The sequence below is a fragment of the Panthera tigris genome, chromosome B4 (genome assembly GCF_018350195.1).
Source record: "Panthera tigris isolate Pti1 chromosome B4, P.tigris_Pti1_mat1.1, whole genome shotgun sequence".
Lineage (NCBI taxonomy): Eukaryota > Metazoa > Chordata > Mammalia > Carnivora > Felidae > Panthera > Panthera tigris.
Genome location: NC_056666.1, coordinates 61,470,010 through 61,489,294, shown reverse-complemented (window position 1 = coordinate 61,489,294; position 19,285 = coordinate 61,470,010).

Here is a 19,285-nt window from a genome sequence, read left to right as displayed (position 1 = left end):
TCAAAGATACATGTGAGTGGTCCATCCATTCTTCACATGAGCTTAAGGTCATATCTAAAAAGTTGAATGAGTATCACTTTAAACTCTCTGACCCAACATTCCTGCCTCTATATTCCAGATCAAGAAAAAGTAATATTTAATACAAATTAAAATGTAATAAGAGTGAACCTAGATATGGAATACAGAAAAAACCCAGCACTTAATTTTTTTTTTTACCTTTTGTGCTTTATTTTTTACTAGGATATCGAATATTAAAGGTACAAATAAAGCAGTATGCAAAAATGTCTGTACCTAGATCTGCCTAAGTTCTGAGTCTGTGCTTTTGTTGACTCGACCACATGAGTATAATTTAATAGGCAAGATACAGTATGGAAGTTCACAGACTTGACTTTTAATCCCACTAAAGCTATCAATAATTTAAACAAATTCTTGAGACTCCTGTGCTTTAGTTTTCTCCAGCTGTCATATGGTTACCTGCTCTCCATTTAACCACAGGGTTCTTGCAAGGTTAAAAAGAATGTGGTTTGAGGAAGCTGAAAGTCTTTTTTAAGTGTTTAGCACTATTAATCATGACTTTCCATCATTAAATTTATTATGCATCTGCTATATGACCCGACACTGTTCACTGTATAAGATCATCTTTCCTATAATCAAAATAGTCCTCAAACCAAAAAATGTTATTATGACCCTTGGGGTGAATGCAATATTTTCAGAGATGACACAGTGAAAAAAATGCTTAAACCTCTAAGAATGCATGAATGTTTTCTTTTCCTCTCTTTAAATATTAAAGAAGCCATTTAGTGTTCTGGACAAATGCTCCTTTTGGGTGAGGTTCATAGCCTCACTGGTTCAGTTTCTCTTCTCTTGGAAACTTTGTGATGGTTTGTGTAACTAAAATCCTTAGAACACTTGTTCATGATGTAGGAACAACGTCAAGTGTAGCTGCTGGTCAAATTCCTATTTGTCTTCCAACCCAATTTATCTGCCACAAGAATGGCCAGACTTCTCTCAAACTGAAATGTGGGCAGTTTCCATACCAATGCTACAGAAGGATACTGTGCCTCCCTGTTCTGTTCACACCAGGAAAGAAGAGGGAAAGGAAGAAATCACCTCAGTGGGGAGAGAAGTAGAGACTTAATTGGAAATCAAACTGAAGCAAAAACATAAAAGGACTGTAAACTCTGAAGGGAATGGACTGGATCTTCCTTATGTCTTTATTCCTAGGATACAGAAAAACATATTGTAAGCATTTTAGTAAATGACTTTAAAGGAAAGAATAAACAGACATTTGGCCTAAGAAGGTCCATTCCTTAGACTTACTAAAGGGAGTAATTGTGAAGCTGAAGTTGGAAAATCAGGATTCAAGTCTGGCTTCTTCACTTGTACTCTGTATATTTATTGAACTTCTTAAGCATAAAACTCATTTATAAAATAGAGATAAAACTAGCCCCCATATAAGTGACAGAGAAATCTACCTAAAATGCAAATCTAACCAAGACACTCTTATTTTAACCTGATAGCCTCCAGGATCAAGTTCAGGTTCGCTAGTGAATCACAAAACCTCTCTATGATCTGGTCTTTCCTTTCTCTCAGACAAATAAACCCTTAAAGCTACAAAGTGAAGGGAAAGGGGAATCTATAAGCCATAAGAGCCAGTTGAAAGAACAGTCATGAATATGTAAGACAGAATAGTTCTCATAATATCAGGCCAGTGATGGAGCTCTAGACATCGAGATATTATTTGCATCACTGCAAATGATAGAAAACCCTACTGCACTGACTGAAATAGATGGGAAGGGATACCAAGTATGAAAGCCCCAAGAAAGGAGGCAAGTTGACATTTTCCAGGAAGGAAAGCAACCAGTGAGGGACACAAAACAGTGCTAGAGAGAAAGGCAAAGATCAGACCAAAACATCTACAGCTCTGAGTGCTCATGTTAACCAGTTTGAATTTTATGATATATGACTAGCATAAGGTTGAAAGGTTTTTAAGCAGGTTAGAACAAATATGAGGTGAGAGACAGGAAGGAATCACAATTTTGGCTTCACAGCCATTTGAATGGTGGGAACATTTTCTACATAGAGAAGGTGGAGAGAAATGGATTTTTCTGGTTGTGGGGGCAGAGGGAAGGAAATCAAGAGTTTTATTTAGACATGTTACAGATGGCTATTAGACATCACTGTAGATAGGTTTAGTAAATATGAAATCTTGGAGTCTGAATTTCAAGAGTGGCATGTAGACTGGAGAAAACCTTTCTTTCCCTATCAGTTAGGGCTTCTTTCCAATGTTTACCATGGAGGCTTTCAAACTCTTCTCCTGGAGTCATAGGGTTCTCAGAACGTAATAAATTGAGGAAAAATTCAAGGGGATGGAGCTCTTTTAACACAGCAGCTCTCGTTTCTTTTCTTGTTCTTTAAATTTGTTCTCTATGTATGGATTCCATGTAAAATTTCATTTTAAAAAGTGTCTGAAAGTTACACCATAATTATAGTTAACAGGTACACAGTGCTTACTATGTGTCTGACACTTTTCTAGTGTGTGTGTGTGTGTGTGTGTGTGTGTATTCTAGAACACACAAATTATATATATGTATATATATTAGATATATACACTAATTTAAGTATCACAAAACCTTATACACTAGACACCATCATTAACCCTATTTTATGATGAGGAAACTGAGGCAGATAGCTGAGGTCACTTACCTAAAGTCTCAAAGCTAGGAAGAGGTGGAGACAGAGTCTGGTCAAACTCCTCACCACTAACACCACAGAATAATACTGAAACTTTCTCAACACGGTACATAAATCTTTAACTTACTGTGCTGCCCCATGGCTTATAGAAATACTCCAAGCAGCCCATGCTCCAACTCACCTGAACTGTGACCACTTCTCCAAGTCATTCATACTCTTGCCTCTAAGTCTTTGTTTATGCACCCTTCCAAACCCAGCTAAACAGACGTGTTTTCATAAAGGCTTGCTTGGCTCCCCACTTCCTAAGCACAGAGAGAATCACAACCTCCTCTGAACTTTTAGAATGCTCTGTTCACAGTCCAATTACATCAAGCGTGATTTTTTGTGTACTGGTCTGCCCTCTACCTTTCCCACACAGCTAATTTCTCACCCACACAGAGATTGTGAAAGCCTTAAGGACAACCTCTCTTGTTTAAATGAGCTTCGTAATGTTTCTTCACTTTGGAAACTAATGGTCTAGAGATACATATAGATACAGAAGCGACTACAACCCAATAAAAAACTAGAACTTCACAGATTCTTAAAAAAATTTTTTTTACCTTTATTTATTTTTGAGAGACAGAGCACAAGTGGGGTAGGGGCAGAGAGAGAGAGAAGGAGACACAGAAGCCGAAGCAGGCTCCATGCTCTGAGCCATCCACATAGAGCCCGACGTGGGGCTAGAACCCACAAACTATGAGATCATGACCTGAGCTGAAGTTGGACGCTTAACCGACCAAGCCACCCAGGCACCCCTAGAACTTCAAAGATTCTTAAATCAGGCTATTTATGTTCAAATCCTGGCCTCTCCACTTGCTTCCTAAATGGAGAGAAGTTATTTAGCTTCCATTTGCCTCAGTTCGTGTATTGGTATTATGCAGATAGTATTACCTGTTTCATCATGCTGTTTTAAGGATTTAACAAGACAGGTTACCCAACAATGACTGGCACGTAGTATGTATCTGATAAAGGTTTGTTGTTAATATTACATTACCTTTATTATAACAACATATTCCAATGTTTTCCAGAGAATTACATTTTGTATTTCTAGCACTTGTAACTATGAATGGCATACGTATGCTTTTTTAAATGTTTATTTATTTTTGAAGGAGAAAGAGACAGGGTGTGAGCAGGGGAGGGGCAGAGGAAGACACAGAATCTGAAGCAGGCAGGCTCTGAGCTGTCAGCACAGAGCTTGATGTGGGGCTCGAACTCACAAACCGTGAGATCCTGACTTGAGCTTAACTGACTGATCCACCCAGGTGCCCCGGCATTACATATTTTTGAATGAATGACTCAGTTAATGGATACCCATTATTCCATACCCATTGAATTTATTAATGCAACAAGTATTAATTGTGTATCTACAATGTTCTATTGCTATGCTAGCTTCTGGGGTTGAATTACATAGGTAAGATTTCTGCCCTGTCATGGATTATAGTCTCACTAGCATTGGGCATGGGTGGCACAAACAAATAAATAGGAAATTATAAGATAATGATAAAGGAAATAAGGGAAGTAAAGAGTGCTATGAGAATAGAGCAAACATCCTTTCTTATATTTGGGAGGTCTAAATGTTACCTAAATTAATATTGGCAGCTAGCCAGGTCAGTGAATGAGAGAAATGACTGGATGTTAAGCAGAGAACAAACAAATGTTTTGGAAGCTAGAAAGAACAGGGCCTATGGGAGGAACTTCCTTGGGATTAGATACAAGGCAGCAGAAAGAGGTTCAGGTACTGAAAGACCTTGTGTCCATTTTAGTTTGGCCTTTATTCTTAGAACAATGGTTAGTTACTGAAGGTCTCAATTAGAAGAATAACTTGATCAGAATTGTGTTTTAATAATATTCTGGCTTCAGTGTACAGAATAAATTGGACAAGGCCAAAACTGAATGCAGGGAGACCAATTTGGAGGCTCTTTCCAAAGTCTGGGAAACCAAGAGAGAGTGGACTAAGTGAGTGGAAGTGAGAATGAAGAAATAAGGGCTGGAACTCAATCATCAAGGCCTGATGATAGATTGGAAATGGAGTTGGTGAAGAGGTGGGTAAATGTAGTGTGATGTTTTACCTTCTGAGAGACAACTGAATAGATGGTGGTGCTGGGCATAAGGATACCATGAGGAAGACACACAGTAGCTGGAGCTGGTGAAAGGGTGATGAGTTCTATTGTGGATATACTCAGTCTCGGTGGCTTATGACATTGAAAAGAGAGCAGCTAGCTGAATTCACCCAGGGCTTAGGTTTTACCAGGCAGTGATTAAATGAATAAGCAGCAAGATGACTGAGGATATTGCAAGGATTTAATAGAAGTGGTGGTTTATAGAATCTAACTAGGTACAGAAAGAAAAGAAAACGGAACATCTGGATAAACAGAAATAAATTAGATGATGAAAAACAGAGGTACTATCAAAGCATAGGCGCAATGATAATAAGTAGGTAGGGAAAATGGAAGAACGGAAATTATGGTTAAATTATTGGAAATGATGATTTCTGGGATGGACCCTTCCAGAGTGATGACATCATTCAAGATGGTGGCAGGACTTGGGATGGAGAGAAAGACTTTAAAATGGGAATGGAAGTCTTTGGTCAATACGACAAAGCACATGGAATGTTAGTAGATGACACCAAGGGAGGAGTATTGAAAGCCCATAAAATAGACAGCTCTCTGAGCTTTAGTCTTTCAGGGAGTCTATGCAGGATGCTAGACACATCCCAAATTGTACATATCCTTTTTGAAGGAATATGAGCAGGGTAGATAATGAAGCTGCACAATTCAACTCACCAGTCGGCTATATTCCCAGAAATGGAGGCAAAGCAGACTCATCATTATCAGCACCAGCAGGTTGGGTCCACCTGGGAACCTCAGCCATCTCTTACAGTCATTTCTTCCATGGCTTTGAAAAACTGGCACCTAAGGTAGAGAACACTGAATGTAAGAAAACAGGAAACTCCTAATAAGAATGTATTCTTTCTAAAAAGCATTTTTAAGACTAGGATTTTTTGTTTTTTAGGAAAAAAATGGTAATTAACTGCCCTCCCTTCTGTCAGAATCTAGGTGGGAGGAAATGCAAAAACAAATCAGTAAAAAGAGCTGGAAATTCTCCACTCTGTTGATGTGTTCCAGCACAAACAACATGGGAGATGTGGAAAACTCCACAAGGAGACATTTCATAGGACCATAGCATTTTTGAGCTGGATGGGACCCAGATCAAATGGACCAGTTCTTTATTTTAAATAGGATGCTCTGAGGAGGCCAACATTGGAACATTGCTGATTAGGAAAGTGCATATTTCTCACCAAATAATTTTTTTCAACTTCATTTAGAAAAGTGATAATTCTAATAGCTTTACAAAGGAAAATATAGATAAATTTCATTATGGAAATGTAACTCTAATCAGAATTTTAACAAAAATTCGACTGCTAATAAGATCTTATTCACTTAGTTTACATAAATTTGTTATATAATCTTGACTCCGAAACTTTGAAATACTACCATAATTTTATGGGATGAGAGATACTCTTTTTTAGATTTTTTTTTAAATGTTTTTATTTATTTTTGAGACAGAGAGAGACAGAGCGTGAGCAGGGGAGGGGCAGAGAGAGAGGGAGATACAGAATCTGAAGCAGGCTCCAGGCTCTGAGCTGTCAGCACAGAGCCTGACTCAGGGCTCGAACTCACAGACCGTGAGATCATGACCTGAGCCGAAGTCAGACACCTAACCAACTGAGCCACACAGGCACCCCAGGATGAGAGATACTCTTAAATGCAAAGTCATTTCCCTGCTAATACAACTGGCAAATCAGAAATAATGGTAATTGGGAAGCCCAAAACGATAATTTCTTGTCATTGACAAGGAGGTTAGGAAAATCTAACAGCCTTTTCTCCTCACCACCTGATAATAGGACATAATTTGCCTAATTATATCTCCAGTTATATCTCACTTTGGCTTTGTTCTGGTATCCTAAGACATTTTCAATTTTTTTTTATTAGAAAGACTCTTTATTCAAATGAAATCTTACTATGAAATAGGTAAAAGGGGCATCTGGGTGGCTCAGTCGGTGATGCATCAGACTCTTGATTTCAGCTCAGGTCATGATTTCACAGTTCATGAGATTGAGTCCTGTGTCAGGCTCTGCACTGACAATGCAGGGCCTGCTTGGGATTCTCCCTCTCCCTCTCTCTCTGCCCCTCATCCACTCATTCTCTCTCTCTCTCTCTCTCTCTCTCTCTCAAAATAAATAAGTAAACTTTAAAAAAAGAGAAATAGGTAAAGAGCCCAAGTTCCAGTTGACAGAGTGATGACGTATGGCCCACATCTCTGTGCTTATGTTTTCACTCCCCACATTTTTCCTCATATAGCTCTGAAGGAATTTGTGGAGCTGAGATTAAAAACCAGTGTAGTAAGGGGATCTATAAAAAGCCTAGGCAAATAAATATTCATAGACTATTTATTTACATGCACATGCGCACAAACACATCCCACATGCGTTCACACAGTATGCATATATGCCATGTATATATGTGTGCATGTGTATAATTTTATGCATAGAGTGAGACATGGCCGTTTAGAAAAAGTTAGCAACGTAGAAACGGAATAGAAAATATTATCCTGATACATTTGGAAATGTCAATGGAGAATGGATTTTAATAGTTTACAAGGGTTTACGGTACATTGCATGGTCTGGTTTGCGCCAACTGACACTGGCTTCTTTTGACCAAGAGCTGGATTTTATTTATATTCTGGTTGGAACCTTTGACTCATATGATCAGACACCCACACAACCCACTTAGCTTTAAAAAAAAACCCACCCGAGTGAAGAAGGTAGCTTGTTTCAGTCTCCTTTGTGGATTGTGGTTAGTGTAACAGGATCATGAACAAAAGGATCACAAAACCACTTGGTTTGGACAGAGAACACTTCAGAGCAGCAGCTGCCTTAAGACCAAAAGGGTTTATAGAGGCAAATTGAGCATATGTTTAGTTAGTGTCCTAGGATGACTCAGGAGAGAAGACTGGACCCACGGGAAAGGTGAAGGGCATTAAAAGAAAGGCATCGTCTTTGGCCGTAAACGTACTGTGTGTCAGAGACTTATATATATGGTCCCTTTTATCTGTAGGACAAAGTAGGTTATCTTCTGCTAACAAAAGAGGACACTACAGTTAGGAGAGGTGAATTAATTTGTCCAAGAGTATACAACCTGTGTTTGTTTTATATCACATTATCTCCTTCCTATTCCACAAATGAGCTGAGCATGCTTTTACCACAAGGCCTTTGCTCTTTGCTGTTCCTTCCGCCTACATGGCTCACGCTCTTATTTCACACAGGTTGCTGCTCAACTGTACCTTCTTGGTGAGCTTTCTCTAACCATATTTCATAAGGTATCACCCTTTCCCATTCTTTATCCACTTACTCTTCCTTACTTTTTTCATAGCATTTATTGCTACCTGACATGATGTTAGATATGCACTTATTCATCAGCTTATCATTTGTCTTTCACGATGGAATATAAATCCCATTAGGAGAGGGAACTTGTTTGTACAGTTTACTGCTCTAGCCTCAAGACCTGACATAACATGTGTATTGCACATAGTAAATGATCAATAAATATTTGCTGGTGAATGAATGGTGTACCAAGAAATTAAATAAAATACTTAAAATAATAATTAAATAATAAGCAGAGGAATTAGGGATTTTGTTCCAATTTCAGCCCATTGGGAATTCAATGTTAATCCTTTTCTATGTTAAATCTTTGTTAATGACATATATGAGTCATTTGACCTTCCTGGACTAAAATTATCATGTGTAAGATCCTATCTTAAAGGTTGAGTGGATAGTTGTTGGAGATACCAGTCTCTCTCTCTCTCTCTCTCTCACTTTTTCGTGGTAACTGCACCAGAATATTCTTCAGGGAACTGCCTCTTTCACATTCTTAGAAAATTGATTTCAGTGGATTCTTCCTACCTTTAGTAATGTGGATGTGTCTTGCTTGGCTTAAATCAGTCAGTGAGGACCATGATTCTGGCTGATGTAATTGGCTTAGGGGTGGTCACACATCCTGATACAGGCCAATGAGATAAGGAGAGTTTTTTTGTTTGTTTGTTTGTTTTTGGTGACTTCTTGGAAGGAAGCAACATTATACTTCTGAAAGAGTTATTAACAGAGATGATCTTTTCTTCTTTTGGGGCATGAACAAGTGATTGGAAAGAGACTAAGCAGGAATATCCTGAATTGTGGCTGGGTTTATTCAACTAATACTGAGTCTATATTATGTGTCATACACTGTTTTAGACACTGAAAATTTAATGGTTAATGATAGAAACAAGATATTTGTTCCATGGAGATTAATTGTATGGAGGAGACAAAATAAGTAATCAAACAAATAACTTCAGCTAGTGATACATAGTATGAAGAAAATTAAACTGCGTTATATAATGGAGAATATCTTTTATCTTGAGGAACAGGTAGGGCCTCTCTGGAGAGGGTTTTCAGTCATTTATACAAATGCCCCATTTGTGTAAAGTAAACAAATATGACATTTTTGTACTCAATCAATTACATTACTTTGAATGACTTTTATACATAATTAAACATAATTTAATGTAAAATCATCAAATAAAAACTGCAGTATGTATTGTGGTCAATAGCGTTGTCATACTACCATCTTGTATCTTTCAAAATTTGGCAGATTTTATCAAGTATGTCAGAAAATGTCTTCTGTCATCTCATTGACTTGTACTGAGTGAATGTTACCATCTCTAAACCAATCACCTTGTCTGGGGTTATGGACTTTATTAACTGATTTACTCCTACCCATGGACCTGAAGGTAGACTAAATCCTACCAAAGTATCTGTCCAACTGACTGCAGTCAGGGAGGTTGTTAAGTGGTATTATAGAGAAAGTATTATGAGAACAGCCAGACTGAAATAAAAGAGATCATGGAAGCTTCAACTTCTTCTCCCCATCCCATGCTATTAATATATTGATAAACATAACTCTAAGAAAAAGTGACATATTTTCTCAGGTGTCAGAACTCAGAGGAAATTCAAGGCAGAGGCACAATCAGGAGCTGATAACACAGCATTATTAAAGGACACAAGCCCCAGACATGAGATACGGGACAGAAGATTTGGTCTTCAGTCCATGCAAGGAGGAATCTGACACTAAGCTTCTGCATAGAGCTGGGAGTCTTTCAGTCTCACGTATTTCTGGAAAAAAAGGGCCTAGAATAACTCCACCTACAGACCCAGCAACAGGGAACAACAGAATGCTTGTTACCCACCTGGAAATGTGCACAGGAAACAAAGTCTCTCCTAGCCATCAGTAATCCAGTTTGGAAAATTACTCAGAAGAAGCTAAAATCTTGAGGGTCTTTTGAAGAATAATATTCAAAAGCGTAGTGAAGATTTTCACAACCTAAGGCTTATAGGACTCTCACAGCAGGAGAAGAAAACAGGGAAGATGAGTTCATAATCCAAGCTAAACACATAAGGAAATATACCACTTTGAAGGAACATCACTAAAGTCAGTAAACACCTAAAAAAAAAAAAAAAAAAAAAAAAAGCCAGTAACAAAAACAAGCCTGGATTTTCTAGGGAACAGGGCCTGGATATTTATGGCCGGGAGCTGAGGTGAGACTATTGGGAAGCCTGACCAGCATGTAATGAAGTCAGAGTTCCAGAAGCTCGCAGCAAAAGCTGGACCAGCCGAAATCGAGCTACCGCAGCAGAATGGCGGACACTCTCGGAGCCAGCAGGCAGCGAGAATTTCCCCACGGCTGGCCAGATTCCTATAGCATCAGAGTCGAGGGCTTATCAATTCTCAAAAGAGCAGAGAGAGGGGAAGCTGAGTCTGATATACCTGCTCTGAGCCAAAATAACTGAAAATGTGAGATTGTCCCCATACAGGGGATCATATGGCTGACAATAATTTGAAGAGTTTCTCAGAACTGGCTCAGGACAGCACTCTCACAGATGGAAATAAACATAGTTCAGAAACAAGATTGCCAAAAAATGGTAAGTCAAGCAATTCCGGCGAATGCTCGTCAACAAGAACAGGATACAAAAACACGTAAATACTAAAAGACTGACAATATTAGAACTGGCAGAGGCAGCTTGCAGAAAAACTCTGTAAGAACATATTTTATATACTACAATTAAGTATACTATTACAATGAAGGGTATAACACAAATACCAAGAATGAACAGAAAGACTTTCAAAACCAAATAGGAACTCTAGGAATAAAATCTATTGTATGTATGTTTCAAGTGACACTTGAAGTTTAGAAGTTAAGAAAAAAAAAAACCAACAGAATACATCCTAAAGCCATTAGAAAAGCATACTTTTATCAGGGGTGGAGAAGGTGATGAGGTAGTTTCGGGAAATCCAGCTGCTTTCTCTCAAGTAAGTCACTTCAGAAAGGAGTAGGATGCATATTGTTTTCCTTTACTCTTCATGTTCTCTAATCCAGTTTTACCAGTAATAAAGTTGAATTTTTTAATGTTTATTTATTTATTTTGAGATGGGGAAGAGTGTGAGCAGGAGAGAGGCACAGAGAGAGGGAGAGAAAGAATCCCAAGCAGCCTCTGCACTGTTAGCACAGATCCTGATGTGGGACGCTATCTCATGAACCTCGAGATTATGACCTGAGCAGAAATCAAGAGTCAGAGGCTTAACCAACTGAGCCACCCAGGCACTCCACAAAGCTTGTATTTTTAATCTGACTTTTAGACCTATTTTTTTATTTAATTTTTTGATACACTTTGAATTTATTTTTAATGTCTTATTAGGAAGAATTTTAACCTATAAAAAGTGGCAAGCATAAGGCAATCAATACACATAATACTTTTCATCTAGATTTAGCAATTCTTATCATTTTCTCACATACTTTATGTATACATATGTACATATTAATATAATTACTACTTCTCAGAACCATTTGAGAGTGTTGACAATATCATGAACCATCATTCCTAAATACTTCAGTAAGTGTATGCTGAGAACAAAGATATTATCCTATATAATCACAATACTTTTATTATTGATTTCAATTATTGACATAATACTGTTACCTAATACACAGTCCATATTCAAATTTTACTAATTGCTCCATAAATGTCTTTTACAGTAATTATTTTTCCTGATCCATGTTCCAATCCAGGATTGACATTGCGTTTCTGTCTTTAGTATCCTTCAAATCTGGAATAGTTCCTCAGCCTTTATTTGGCTTTTGTGACACTGACATTGTTGAAGAATACGATTTAGTTTTTTTACAAATGCCCTCTTAATTTGGGTTATCTGATTATTTTGTCATGATTTAGATTTAGGTTTTGTATTTTTGTCAGGAATACTATAAAGGTGATCAGTCTTTCTCAGCTGACCACATTTGTCCCATTCAAGATGTTAACTTTGATCATTGGTTATGTGATTTTGCCGCAATAAAGGAAGCATTTTTCCTTTTGTAATTGACATGCAATCTTTATTTTGATGGTTTGATCCCATTAAACAACAAACTGATATATTTGTGTAGCTTCTACTGATGATTCTTGACTAAATCAATTATTGCTATATTGGTGGCTAAATGTTTTGTATCTTTTTATCTTAACTGGTTCAGAATCTGGAAGCACAAGGCATCTAATTCTCTCAAGCCCAATGCATGGTACATTAGTCTGGAAACCTCAAGAAACCAACAAAATGGGGTAGAATATAGAGAAAATGTGTCTTGGAGTGGCTTGTGTGGATGGCTTTAAACATAGGCCTTGCCAGTCTTTAAATTTGTGGGCTGTAGCAGTTTATATTGTGGCTGATGTTTACAGGCGTGTGATTGGTTTTTAAAAGCACTGCCAGATTTGGAGGATTAACCCAATTTTTTGTCTGGTATCTTCAAGTGTGGATTCCTATCTGGGTTTAGGAAGAAAAGGGATTCAGTTTAGGGACTGGGATCATTAGGGCCTTCAACTGAGTGAGTAGATTCTCAGGAAGAGATTGAGGTTTCTTCTCGTCAGTCAGAAAAGATTCTTTTGACTCTGGAGAACAAGCTTATTTGTTGACAATGTCAAAATCATTTGGGGAGAAGAGACACCCTTGCATAGGGAGAACATGCTCACCTCAAAAAAGGTAGTGCTTGCTTTATGGCGTCTCTGCCAGGACTGGGAGGGCATAGAGCCAGAGCAGATACCCCCTGACCTCTACTGTTCATTACTTTTTAAAAAATTTTTTAATGTTTATTTATTTTTGAGAGAGAGATGGAATGCAAGCAGGAGAGGGGCAGAGAGGGAGGGAGACACAGACTCTGAAGCAAGCTCCAGGCTCTGAGCTGTCAGCACAGGGCTCAAACCCACGGACTGTGGGATTATGACCTGAGCCAAAGAAGGTGGCTTAACTGACTGAGCCACCCAGGTGCCCCTACTGTTCATTACTTTTGGAGTACTGAGCAAAAAGATGTAAAGATGTAATTGTTTTTTTTTTCTTTTAATCTCCCGCCCTTTTTTTCTTGTTTCTCAACTTGTACTAAGAGACAGACCTTCGTAGAAATTTTGGTTCTGCTGCAGAAGGTCACATGTGGTAGAAAGGGAGTTTCAGATGGCCACAGGGAATGTTTATTTGATGTCTAATGATTAAATGCTGAAAAAGCAAGATTTGGGGATAAGAACATGGACTGGGTTTCTGCTTCTCATTGGAATTCTTAGGGAAACTCCAGGGGCAGCAAGGGTGGGGGCGGGGGGGGGGCGGTGGCCACACATGAGCTCTTCAAAACTGGTACAGATTGACTGCCACAGCTAAAAACGCTGACTTATCTCTACTGTCATATTGTTTGTCTGCCTTCCTTCTCCAATGTATTATAAAGTTATGAATTACTTATCATAATCTTTTCCTGGTCTCTCAGAGTTACCGAACTCCTAGAGAAGTTCTAGAAGAATCAGCATAGCAAACTCTGTTCCTTCTAGTTTATACAAAAAAAAAAAAAAAAAAAAAAAAAGCTGGAGACAGTGGAGGTGATATCACCTTAAGGAGAGAATAATTCAGAAAACAATAACTATCCTATGGGGTAGAGTGCCAGGGAGCCCCCAAGAACCCTTCTTGTGAAGATGGCAGGTGTCTGTAGGAAACAAAGACTTAGCCTTATGTTTTCTAGCAGGATGACTGCTGACTAAAAGGACATGGTGGTCTGCGCAACTGCCACAGTAAAAGAGAAGACCCATAAGGAGAGAGGATGGAGTTCCCCCCTCATCCTGCCCAAGCCTCCATGGGGAAGGTGGCTCCACCCTATGTCCACAGGTCCCAATGTAGGGATAGAGAGGATAGGGATTAATACTCTGCAGGCTTGCCAGGAATTGTCACAGTACAGGGGTAAAGGCACACAAAACAGAGGAATATAGACACCTCCATCCAGTGGCCAGATAGAACTTCCAATTATATCTTTCAAGAGGATTACTCATGACAAGAAACCTTTGAGGGACTACCTCACCTATACATATAGTATCCACCAGCTGAGCTAGATGAGCAGGGAGTCTTTCACTTACAAAATATTTACCGAGTACCTACTATTTGTCAAGAGCTGTTATTGTCAAAGGGATAGAGTGTAAGAGTAATAAACCAGACAAAGACTGCTTTTCATTCATTGAGAGAGACAGATAATAGTTAAATGCACAGGGGTGCCTGGGTGGCTCAGTCAGTTAAGCTGCCTACTCTTGATTTCAGCTCAGGTCATAATTTCATGGTTCATGAGTTTGAGCCCCAGTTGGGCTCCATGCTGACTGTGTGGAACCTGCTTGGGATTCTTTCTCTCACCCTGTCTCTCTGCCCCTCCCCTGCTCACTCACATGTTTGCACACTCTCTAAATAAATAAATAAATAAACAAACAAACAAACTTAAGAAATAGATAAATGTACAATATATATGAGACAAAAAGTAATTTTTAAAAAAATCAGAGGAGAGTAAACTTGCCTCAACAGGCAATTATATACAATAATGGCTGCCCCTAGATGGCCCATCCCTCATAAGGGTAAGAAAAGAGAAGAAAGGCAAAGAGGATGAAAGAAAATTATACTCTAAAACAAACATTCTGTGGCTCAAAACAGCCTGGAATGGAGGGGAGGGAAAGCTTTATAGGTATTGAATAGAAGAAGGAGATTTTGTACCAAAATAAGACTGAGATCTTAATAAGATTTTTTAAAAAAGTCATTAGATTGCAGTTTTATTTGTCAATTATATCTCAATAAAGCTAGGGAAAAAAGGTCATTGAATTGGACTGACATGAAACATAGGAAAGAATTGTAAAGTTTAAGTAGGCTCGTTACCCATTAGGGTAAGATCTGGACAAAGCAAAGATGGTAATGATTGTTGAAAATATGCAGCACCACTCCCTACTTATAGACTGATGAATTGAGATGGATTGATTACGCCTGTGTCCTCAGGAGTCCAACAAGTATCTACTACAATGTTTGACCGGCATAACTCATGTGGTTAAAAGTTGCACTATGTGTGGTTTGGAAAATATTGTTTTGCTATAATAAGCATTTGTTAAGCTTTTTAGAGTTTCGTAGCATAGAGCTGGCCCTTTAATAATTTCATATATCTGATTTGTTCTTTAGACTTCTTTAAAAGGTTTGAGGATTTGATTAATTCAACTTTAGAGATGCAGAACAAATTACCCATTTTGGTGAAATACCCCAGGCAGTAGCTATGTAAAGAACCTCAATTCTACCCAGATATTTAAATAAAGTCATTCTGGCTGGGATTGAATAGTGTAAGGAATAGGGAAATGAGGAAACAAAGCTGTTTTTTTGCTTTTAAAGTTTTTGTGCTTAACATATAAGAGGAGGAAAGAAATTTAACTTTTGACTTTCATTTTTTTTGAGAAATTTACTACTAGACGGGTGCTCATACTCAAATTTGAGAACGTTTTAATTTTTTAAAGTGCATTTATTCTTGAGAAAGAGAGGGAGCATGCACATATGTGTGTACGTGTACGGGGATGGGCAGAGAGAGAGGGAGAGAGAGAATCCCAAGCAAGTTCCGCACCATGATCAGTTCAGAGCCTGTAGATCTCATGAACCATGAGATCATGACCTCAGCTGAAATCAAGTGTCACATGCTTAACTGACTGGGCTAGTCAGGCACCCCTTGAAGACATTTTAATATTGCTTGCACTATACTATTATAATTTATAATAGTAAATAGGGGTAATTTATGTAGTCATATGGACTCATGATGTAACTTCTATTGAGATAAAATGGAGAATGTGGTATTATTTGAAACAGGAGAAAGATCAAGGATTTTTGACCTCTGGTGTAGAGTGGCTTTGTGGATGGCTTAATGTATGCCCTTGTCTGATTCACTTCAGAACAGAGTCAACACTGTATGTCTCAGGTCTCCAGACAGTCCAGAGAGGAACAGTCTTTGGACTTGGAGGAAGACCACACTGGAAGAAGGATGGAAGGAGTACTGCTTGACAAACTGTGAGATCTCTCCCCTAGAGGACCAGTCATAAACAGCAGGCTTGTATGCTTAAGCATAGTAGGTTACAGAACAAAAATGATGGGAGCCCAAAGAAACATAGGAATTATAATAGGAATTCCTGCTCCCATGGAGATTGTGGGAGGGAAGCTTTTGTGTTGTTTTCCACCACACTCTCCCCACTGATTCTTCCCAAGAGTCTCCCTGGCTCCCTCTTCAGACCCACAGGCAGCCAGCATCCTCCTTTCTTCTACAGGGAAACCCTCTAGGTCAAGCTTGGTGAGGAGAAGTTGAGGCTGCCATTGGCTCTGTCTGAGGAGTAGGTAAATCCAATTCAGGCCAAAGGAGTTAAAAGCCTGTTGCAGTCTTGGGTACAAGCTGTGGCCTTCAATTCAGCAGATACCAATACTTTTATTTTCCTCTGATTCAGAATCCAGAGGGGACAGGGACCATCCTTTGCAAACAGCACCAGTGACCTCTGAGAGAGTGAGTGAAAGAGCGAGAGAGAGCATACAGGATGGAGGTTCAGAGCACAAGAGCTGGAGTACTGAGCAGGCAAACAGACAGAGAGGAGGTGCTCAGCACAGTGATACAAGCAGTGCCTGTGGGATTACAGGTGTCAGGCACTGTGTTGGGGCTTTTCATGTATTGCCTTATTTAACCCTCTCAGAAATCCAATGCAATGTATATTATTATCCCCAAGGAGACCAGTTAGACTTTTGTAGGGGTGAATTGTATGAAAGAAACCCTTCGAAGCCAGTGACCTTGAAAGGTTTTTGATTATCGTCCATAATAATCTATTAGAAACTAAAGTGTCCAAAAAACAGTAGTTACCATTACTATCTGCGAAATCTAATCTTTTCTTTTTTGTTTTATTTTAAAACATCTGGTTGAAATAATTAAAATATTTTTAAGAGCCACTAATCATTCATGACATTAATTTGAAAGCAAACAAACAAAAAAGTGTTCTAAGCAAAGCCATGGCACACAGATCTGGGCTCACATCCTGCTTTGATCACCATTAGGTGAATGACCTTTTGCAAGTCACCCCTCAGAGTCTCCAACACTCATCTGTAAAATGGGATTCATCCCTCTGAGTTTGGTCAGTTAAAAAGTAGTGTGCCAGTTCAGCTAGGCTGAAGAAAGCCAAGGGAACCATTAGCGGTCAGAGTAGCTGATTAAAAACCAACCAAAATGAAAGTCATGGTCAAGCCTTTAATCGCTTACTGCAATGGTGAGAGCAAGAGTATAAAACTGGAAAAAGTGCTGACCCTTTCCTATTCCATTCCCCCCCATGGAACAGTGCACCCGTCCAAGGTAGGTGGATAAGCACAGATGAGGGGGGTGTCTCACTGAGGAGGGATCCCTGAACAAAAAGTTCCTGCAGTTTTGTGGACCTAGGGGCCGAGGAGGGGGAGGAGGAGGAGGAGGAGGACAAGAGGAAGGCTGGGAGAGGAAAAGTGCCAAGGACGGATTCAGAGTGGGGAAAAGTGTCCTCAAGTCTTTCCTCCTCTTGGTAAGGAGGCCTCAAGTAGAAATGCCTGAAGAAGGCCTAGGCTGAGAGCCCCACATAAACACGTCTCTAAACGCAGTTGCCACGACTAGAAATACAAAGATGCATAAGAGCAGAGGGGCCCAGGGTCTTCCTTGCCTGCACTTCTTTCCAGAGACGCAATGTACTCTGCGACTAACTCTGGTGTGGAGAGAGCAACTTTTCCCAGTGAGGTCGGCCAGGTAAAGTCTTTGTAATTACCTATGGTTGGGCCTGAATAGCATGCATGGGATTTTGGCCAGGAGCTGGACTCCTTATAGTATGCAAGAAGGAAGGAAATCTGTATCCAGCAAAAATACCGACTCAGTAGGATTACTGTGATAATTAAATTAAAGGAACTGAAAATAAGTTAGTGCTGGTAATAGTGCCTGGCACATAGTTATCGCTATATATATTCTTTGAGTTAAGACCCCAAAAGAGCAAGAGTTCAATAAATATTAGCTATTTTGCAATTATCCTGAATCTGACCAAATCCTGTCTGCTCTGATCCAAGCCATCCATGGATGATTGCAATCAGAATGGGAAATATATATGAATATTTACCAGGAGAGGGGCACTTGGGTGGCTCAGTTGGTTGAACATCCAACTCTTGATTTTGGTTCAGTTCATCCTCTCTGGGTCATGGAATCGAGTCTCACATAGGGCTCCACACTGGGCATGGAGCCTACTTGGATTTTTCTCTCTCCCTCCACTGCTCTCTCTCTCTCTCTCTCTCTCTCTCTCTCAAAAAAAAAAAAAAAAAAGAAAAGAAAAGAAAGGAAACCCAAGAAAAAAGAAAGGTGATTTTTCCCCGTTGAAATTCAATAATATTCTCAATAATGAAGGAATAATAGAGTTAGAATGTCATCATTTTGCCATCCCCAATAATTAGTCATTGATCATCAACAGCTGCTAAAATCAAAAAAACAAAGAAAAACAGAACTCCTATAACTCCTGAAGGAGGAACATATCACCACCCAGGTTGCCAAAGAAATTGAAAGTGCATCTGATGGAACACCTAGAGCTAATAATCAATTTATAGGACAGGCAGAGGAAAAGAAATATGTTCACTGACATCATGGGGATGCAATGCAAAATCTGGACTGTGGGAACCCCATAGGACAGTCTGGTTTCTTCAGTACAAAATTTAGAGGTCAGTGATCCAGTGGAAGAGACTTAAAAGACAAAATAACGGCTCATGTTATGTGGTTCTTATTTGGACACTTGTACAAACAACTGTAACAAAGAAAAAGTGCATTTATGATATCAAAGCACACATATGCACTACACCCACATTTCAGCAACCCAGACATAGCATTTTACTTTGCCCAGTCAGTAACCCCAAAATATAACATCATTCTGACCTCTATCGCCATAGATTTGTTTTGACTCTTCTTGAACTTTTGGATGATGCAGTATGCACTCTTATGTGTACAGTTTCTTTGCTTAATGTTATGTCTGTGGGATTTAACCATATTGTTGCCAGGAAGCAGTTCAGTTTAAAAGATATATTTTTAAAAGGAGCTTAAATATAAGGTGTTGTTCACTATGGGAATGATTTAT